The following is an 8993-nucleotide window of genomic DNA, read 5'->3' as shown; positions in this document are numbered from 1 at the left end:
ACACGTGGTTCCCGTACACGTGTATGAGACACCCGCCTCGCTAGTGACTGGACTGTAATATTGTCACGTGGGAAAGTTTCTCCACGTGACATTATACTGCCAGTCACCAGCAAGGGGGTCTCATACACGTGTTAGGGAACCATGTGTCGTAAGTTTGTCCAAGAAAAAGCAAGGGTACTCACTCTTTCATAAACCATACAATCCTGACAGATACATTTCTGAAAATTGTCTATTAGCATCTACAAATAGCAGACCTGTTTACCAGTACGATTTGGGCGTATTTTGTACTACAAATTATTATCGGTACGACAATACGCGACACACGCACAAAATACGACAAACAAAAAGTCTAGAATACGTTTTCCGGTGTTGGTGTGCTGATTACGGGATGGTACAACTGATACCGGTTTCGGTCTAAGGAAGATAATCCTGACTGACAGCGAGTCTTGAGCTGTGGAAACCTCGTTCAGTTGTTGGCACGTGCGATCGTCTGGACAATCGTGGCAAAATGAAGCGGAAAAATTTGCCAGTTTCGGATGACTGTACCAAGTCTAAACAGCAGAAGCAGCAGATTTTCTTGGAGAAATATAAGAAAGAGCCAGGAATTGTGGAGTATACTATGGGAAAAAGTCATGCACACTGCTAGTATTGTAAATCAGATTTCTCCGTTGCCCATGCTGGGAAATATGACATCGAACGACACTGCAGTTCTAAAAATCCGCTGAAAGCTGCCAAGGAATTATGAAGTTCATTCCCGCAAAGCAAATCCTGCCAGAAGAAAAGGCTGTATAGTCCGTGCTGAAGCAATGTTTTCTGAGATGATTGTAAAAATGAACTTGCCACTGTCAACCGCAGATGTTATTTCACGAACTGTGAAAAGTGCATTTCCAGACTCGAAGATTGCACAACAGTATCAGTGCTGCAGAAACATTTTGTGTGTGTCACTTTTGTGAGAGTAACACTAACAGTATGAAGACAACAAGATTAACTTTTGAGCAAAGCCAAAGGGGAGAAGACTGAACAGATGCAGCTGTCAGTGGCAAGTTCATCTTTTCATTATCAATCTGTTTGGAAGACACTGGTTATAATGCTACAAACTGACAGATAAATAAAATTGTTTTATCCCTGTTGTATTGGAAGGAGTTAAATTCTGAAGGTGTTCACAAGACATGCTATTCTTACACAAACACGTTAGCACCCACACGTACATTTTCCCTAGCCCATATATGGCTTTGCTTGCAAAGTACACCAACTTTTTGAAAAATACACTCAACTTTTTGGGAAAGTACTCTTGTTTCGAGTTTTGGGTAAACAGGTCTGAAATAGCCTCAAGGAAAAGCGGGCCGCATGGTGACACTGGATGATGGATCTTAAAGCTCGGTCCTTCCCTTGTAGTCAGTTAGGTTCACCATCTCAAATCTGGTCAGGCTTTTACATGGGATTAAAGGCCATTCCTCTGCTTTGATACATACCAAAAAGCAACACCCTGAGTGCTTTCTGTGCAGAGAGGCGATGTTTTTGTGTGAATTAATTTCTGAAAAGCTAGTAGATAGCATTTAGCTGCGAAATAAATTCCCACTCTGCATGGGATTAGCACTCTGGTATGTGTCCAAGTGGAGGGTTTGGTCGTCGTCATCATTGTCGTCGTCGTCATCATCATCGTCATCATTATCATCGTCGTCGTCATCATCATCTTCATCATCATCATCATCATCATCATCATCATCATCAATCTCCTGACTGGGACAGTCGTCGGGGGGACATGAGGGCTAAGGAGGCAGACACCCTTCTCCATGCATTTCTGTCGGGGGCCGTCACCAGTAGGTCGGGGAAGCTCAGCTGGGTCCAATCCTTAATGTTGTCTGACCAACTCTTGCATTGTCTTCCTCGTCTGCGTCCTCCCTCGACAGTGCCCCGCAGTATTGTTTTTGAGAGGCTGTCGTGCCTTGTGGGTTAATTGGTCTTACACGACGCTTGAGATTGCCACAAGTTCTCAAATGTCGTATAGTTGTGTTCTTTTATTCTACGTCGCCCGTCTTCGCAGCAGCAGAAAACAACTCGTCAAATTGAGTTTGAGGATTTTTTTTAGCATTCCATACATACAACTGCACATCGTAGCAGAACTCAAATAGAAGCTTTTTTAACATTCAAATCGCGCTGGCATATATAGTAAATACTCAATCTCGAGAATATTCCAGACCGAACATGATACAACTAAAATTAGATGAATAGAACGGACTAGAATAGTGACGTTCTCTGTGACGTACATCAAAAGCGCCGACGCACTTAATCCGAACGAACGCCACGAACCCACGACTCAAAACAACGTGGTAAACAACTTGTTTTGACAGGACTAGAAAGTTCACCTGCATTCTCGTCCAAACATAAATATTGTGTTTACAAAATATAATATCGGTACTTTCCCACAAAGTACAAATAAATCAACCACATGCAACACACAAAACCGAACCAAAGTTCAGCAACGACAGCGTTTCCTGACAATTGGTCTTATCCCATGTAAAAGCCTGATGAGATCTGCTACAGCGAGCATAACTGTTTTTTAACGGTGTCTCTTAAATGTGGGGGGGGGGGGGGATTTCCTCTGTATTATTGTTGTGATCTCGCGCAAAAGGCTGATTATGTTTTTTTATGTTTGGTGTATCGTGGCCTGAAGTAAAGTGTAAGTGGCTTAATTGATTCGGGTGACTGGTTGGTTATAATGTTTGTTTGCGGTGATAATTATATGTGAAGATGTTTTTGATGATATGGCTTTATTTACTTTGTGGACCACATTTCTGTTGCTGATGTTGTTGATGTGTATATGTTAATTGCATTGTAGGATTTATGTGAAAAAGCACTCAAAGAGAGGTAGCTAAACTTGTATTAATGGGAGTACATTTTTGTGTGAAAAGTTTCAGTCTTTCAGGGCCCAGCATTGTAAGCCATTCGGCGTACTTTACGCCGAAATAACATCTCCAGTACGCGGAACTCGATTTGGTGTACGCCGAAATGCAAAAACCTGTTATTCCCAAACGGTAAACCCAAACAGTCCCAGCTTTCGTTTTGTGCTCCATTCGGTTCAATTCTCAATCGGTTTGACAGTTTGCTTGAGCACGCACTTCCTCTGGCATCGCGCGAGCATGCTTTGTGCCGGTGTTTTGTGGCTCTAGACTTGAAATAATATCTTGTTGGTGAAGGCATAATTTAGTTGCTCAATCTTCTTTGGGGGGGGTCATTTTAGGTCAAAAAAATCTCAAAAAAATCCGCGGCCCCCAGACCCCCGCCTTTGTAAGCTGAACTCACTTTTGTCCAATGCTAGGCCCTGGTCTTTAGTTCATGGATCAGTTAGGATGTGTGTGTGTGCACATGTGAGCAACTTTGTTTCATAAATGAGCTTCATCAATAGTATCTTAAGTCCAAAGTGTGTCTATCTGGTTTCCAGTGATAACATATTAACAATCTTCATGTGTAAAACTCAACATGAGCACTAAATTCAGGCTACAGCTCAGTTTCACCAAAGGTGTCACAATGGCAAAATACACGTTCTTTGTCACTTTTTTAACAAGTCAGAAATCCAAATGGCACGGTATGGCAAAAACTGATTCATTGAGAAAGTAGATCAGGTTGGAACTGTATTTTTAAGGCAGTTACAGAATGGTGGGTGTTTATTACTGCTGCTGGAATCTTACTAAACAACAGTAGCGTTATTCTGCTGGTTGCTTATAGTACGGATTTTTAAAAATCCCAAAACTCTGAAAATCGTGATGTCACTCTGTGTAAAATTATTCAGTGCATGAGGTCAGGCTTTAGTTGGCATCTGAATTAACTGTCCTTATAGGTAGTTTTAGGCCACATCGATGTTCGCAAAGTCATTAGGGATGGAGTCCCCTGTGACCTCATCATGCCTTTCTAGGAAGGTACATGTAGGACTTTACACTTGAGGACGATGACATCAAGAATAATTGTGACCCTCCACCATGAAATGAGTCGCATGTCACCTCGCGCGGTTCTGCGCTAGGCTTGATATAAGTCCGGAGAGTGTATGGTAACAGCGTGAGGGTCACCTTAGTCACAGGCTTATAACTCAAACAGTTTTCGCTCTTTTCTAAAACGGGTTTCACCACTGGATAGAGCATAAAAAACTCGTTAGGAAAATGTAAAAAATTGAAAATCATACAAAGGTGACATGCGACTCATTCCGTGGTGGAGGGTCACAATTATGCAGGAATCGTTTTGTGTAATTAAACACTTTTTCTGTAACATATTCCAACCTGAAACAAATAATGTTTGGTGATAAAGTGACATGGGCTGATTATTTTAAACATAATAAAGTTATTCTAGTATTCTGTAGTCCAAGAAATTGTGGTGAAATTTTAAAAAGAACTCACTCAGCCCTTTAAGCTTTCTTGCTGTCACGCAAATCTGTTTGGCAAGCTTTCCCACTGGGAAGAATTAAGCGACCCATTGATTTTCTAGCAATGAGATGATAAAGTGATCAAGCCATACAAAATGTTAACAGAAATCATTGATTAAATCCTGGGTTTACTTAAACTAAAGAAATCGGAGCATATATACAAAATAATGCACGGGCAGTGATCGAGCTCGGAGCAAACCTGTGAATTAGAGCAAAGACTGATACCAATACTCATTAGAGCAGACTTTATTGTTATACAATGCTTTAAACTGTATTGTATGATAAAGTTATGTATATATTGTGCATATAATTGATGCGTAAGAAATAATCAGAAAAATAGTTTTCATTTTGATGTAAAAGTGTAGATTTTTGTTGAATTTGAGATATTATAGATTTTGTTGTTGGCTTTTGAAAAGACTGTACCTCTTAAAAGACGATTATATGGTGATGGCATTTTATGTTCTAGAGTGTATTTTCTAGTTCAATTTTAATTGTCCTTTCCATGGGGGCATGCTGTATGGCTAAAAAAAACAACAACATATATATGTGACAATCTCAAACATGATACATGTCATATTGCGAATGTTTTAGAAAATACACAGAACTCGGTTCAAATGTTTTTACACAAGTTTTTCCTGAGTGTAGTCAAAATGAATTTGTTGCATCAAAAAACAAATGAAAGTAAGAATGTCACTAACTTTCATAACTGTTCATTATACATGTAATATGACCTGTAAGTAGGCATTGTAATTGCGGTCACCATTTGTACTAACTTGAAATTTTATGTGGCTGTGTTCTTTTTGTTGTTGTTTTGGGTGGGTTTTTGTTGTTGATGGGTAATTATTCTGTGGCAGGTTCTTTGTCTAACGTAGCACTTGTTTTCTTGCACAAAATTTGGACATGATCGACTAGTTCCAACATTAGCCTATCATATAATTATGAGTGGTAGAAATTGAGGAATTAAGGGAAGACAAAAACGTACAGCAAAACCATGACAGCAACCAAAAGTTACAAATGAATTAACTTTATTTGCATGTGTGTAGGTGGTTTTTTTGTAGAAATGGTCACTGTATTATTTGCCATTTTTTTAAATGTCCAGTTAATATGGTAATGTAAGGACAATGCCATGGTTGAACTGGGTCTTCTAATGCTTATAGTTATACACACTATGTTTCATGTAGGTTTATCATGTGCCCATAACAATTAATATATTGTATTTTTTGGCTTGTACTCAAATCCATGGTAATATATTTGGCATGAATGATCGATACATCAAACGATTACTGTAAGTTGTCATATTATGTGCAGCTGATAATCAGATATTGCTTTAACATCAACTTATTTTATGTAGTGGATTTAGATAACTTTTTGTTTTGCATTAATCATATGTTGTGAATTTAGTTTTCGGACAGATTTGTTATTATTCTAGCTACGTTTCCATTTAGCGGCAACAAGAACGCAATGCCGCGAGCGAATTTCGCCATGAGTATTTCCATTAAAAGCGGTGTGGCAGGCGGATTTTTTTCTTTCTGGCTTGACTTCTGATGATGAATGATCGGTCAAAAACTCCCACAACCATGCTGTATTTAAGGTCATGTAACTATATTTGAAGCTACTTATGTTGGTGAGAAAATTTAATAAAAACGAGAAATGAAAATTCAACAAAATGCTCCAAAAACAAAGCGAATCCGGTGCCTTTGACAACCTTTTAAAGAATCTTTGATGGACGATGTGAAGCTCAGAGGGACTATGTGTATCTGACGAAAAAAAAAACCCCAGTCAAAATAGATTATAAACCTGGAATATTTGGAATGAGTAAAACCACGCCCACTTTAGGCATGCAGTTTTCTTTTTGCTCTAAGGGAAAAAAATCTTGCCGCGCCACCGTCGTGTCGCGCATATGGATACATGCGTTCTTTGTTATTACTGATGCGATCAGTTTTGCCGCTGCCGCCACCATTGTGCCGGTGTTGCATCGCTTTATGAAAACATAGCTTTACACTTTTGTTGCAAAAGTATTTTACATTTTTTTGTTGACTAAAACCCCGACCCCCCTTGGCAGTGTAACACCCCCCCCCCTCCCTCTTTCTTTCTATGCTGTTGACTGCATGTACTTCTGTGTGTTAGGGGTATTCGGTAAGTGTTTGCATTTCTCTCTCTCTGTTTGCTGTGTGTATGTCACAGTGTGTGTCACGGGTTATTATTTCTAGTCGATGTTCTGTCATAATTTAAGACGTTTTAGTTGTAGTAGTCTTTGGAGTTCACTAAGAATCCATCAGTATTGTGAAGATTTTCAAAACTGGAACCATTCCTTAATATAGTGGATCCCCCCTTTTAAGACCTTGTTTTTTCAGACTTCCTGTTCACAACCTCTGTAAATGTACCCCCATTTTAAGACTCCCTCCTTTTTAAGACCTGATTTTCTCAGATTTGTGGAGGTCGCAAAAGGGGGATTCCACTGTGTCGACATTTTACATTTATATTGTATCATTTATCATTTATCATTTATTATTTATTATTTATCAGCCTTGTAACATGTTAGCTCCCTGGATCGCATTCAACACCTGGAAGTATGTGTGTGTGTGCGTGTGGGAGTGAGTGTGCTCAAGTGTATGTGCTTGCAAACATATGAAGTTTTACCTTTACTGCTTACTTTAGAGAGAGAGAGAGAGAGAACAATAGCAAATTTTTAGAATGACGTCATTTGTATTCTTACGTAATTTCCTTTCTGTTTTTACGTCATCGTTTGTTTTGATTCCATTACTGAAGAAGGAGTTTTTACTCCGAAATATTTATTTCATTTTGGTGTTTGGGTGTTATTTTTTATTTTTATTTATATTGTATGTGATTGTTTTCCACTGAACAATTTTTTACCTGGCGAGTGTGGAAGAGGGAGATAGAGGATGTGTGTATTTGTGTGCTTTTCTCTTTGTGACTTATGTGTGTATTATAATACAGATGCACATGATGCACTGTTTATGTCCATTGCTGTCCTGACCTTCTGTTACTTTGTCAGTTGCCTTGTAAATTCCCTGTTGTCTTTCAGTGTTGTGATAATTACAAGTATTAGGCAATACTAAAATGTGTACATTTCATCTTTACTAACATTGGTTGGCCGTTTTCACCTGAAGTCTTCCTGTCGCCGAGAGTAACAGTGAGACTAGATTCACTACAGTGGAACCACCCTTTTAAGACCCCCCAATTTAAGACTCCCTCCTTTTTATATTTAGTCAAGTTTTGACTAAATATTTTAACATCGAGGGGGAATCGAAACGAGGGTCGTGGTGTATGTGCGTGTGTGTGTGCGTGCGTGCGTGTGTGTGTGTGTAGAGCGATTCAGACTAAACTACTGGACCGATCTTTATGAAATTTGACATGAGAGTTCCTGGGTATGAAATCCCCGAACGTTTTTTTCATTTTTTTGATAAATGTCTTTGATGACGTCATATCCGGCTTTTCGTGAAAGTTGAGGCGGCACTGTCACGCCCTCATTTTTCAACCAAATTGGTTGAAATTTTGGTCAAGTAATCTTCGACGAAGCCCGGGGTTCGGTATTGCATTTCAGCTTGGTGGCTTAAAAATTAATTAATGACTTTGGTCATTAAAAATCTGAAAATTGTAAAAAAAAATAAAAATTTATAAAACGATCCAAATTTACGTTTATCTTATTCTCCATCATTTGCTGATTCCAAAAACATATAAATATGTTATATTCGGATTAAAAACAAGCTCTGAAAATTAAATATATAAAAATTATTATCAAAATTAAATTGTCCAAATCAATTTAAAAACACTTTCATCTTATTCCTTGTCGGTTCCTGATTCCAAAAACATATAGATATGATATGTTTGGATTAAAAACACGCTCAGAAAGTTAAAACAAAGAGAGGTACAGAAAAGCGTGCTATCCTTCTTAGCGCAACTACTACCCCGCTCTTCTTGTCAATTTCACTGCCTTTGCCATGAGCGGTGGACTGACGATGCTACGAGTATACGGTCTTGCTGAAAAATGGCAGCTACTTGACTAAATATTGTATTTTCGCCTTACGCGACTTGTTAAGACCTTGTTTTCTCAGACTTTCTGTTCATTACCTCTGTAAAATTACCCCCATTTTAAGACTCCCTCCTTTTTAAGACCTGATTTTCTCAGATTTTTGGAGGTCTTAAAAGGGGGGTTCCACTGTACTAATATGGCTGTTGACTGTAAGCACTGTTTTCCGTAGACATATCGGACTCAGTATATGTATTTTAACACATGCATGGTGTCACATGACTGATGTGAACCAGTTGATTGGCTAATGGCGATGCGCTTAAATCTGTTCGAGTGCGCTAACTTTTCCACAGAGCGTATTCTTACGCCCTTTGCCAAAGCGAGACTGTACTCTCATCCTCAGAATTAATTAATGACATGTAGCTTATATTCTTCACTTTCCCAAACAATAACCATACATTTCCTGCGGCACAAAGCAGAAGTTTTTTTCCCTGACAGATCGCAGGCGCCTGTGCCACAGTTAAGCCCACTGATCTAAAAATAGAAGCGGCTGTATCTCTTCCACAAATGGTCTCTTCTCGTTTTGAC

Source organism: Littorina saxatilis, linkage group LG9 (assembly GCF_037325665.1).
Source record: "Littorina saxatilis isolate snail1 linkage group LG9, US_GU_Lsax_2.0, whole genome shotgun sequence".
Classification (NCBI taxonomy): domain Eukaryota; kingdom Metazoa; phylum Mollusca; class Gastropoda; order Littorinimorpha; family Littorinidae; genus Littorina; species Littorina saxatilis.
The sequence above is the reverse complement of the archived record's forward strand: the minus strand, read 5'-3'. Positions refer to the sequence as shown.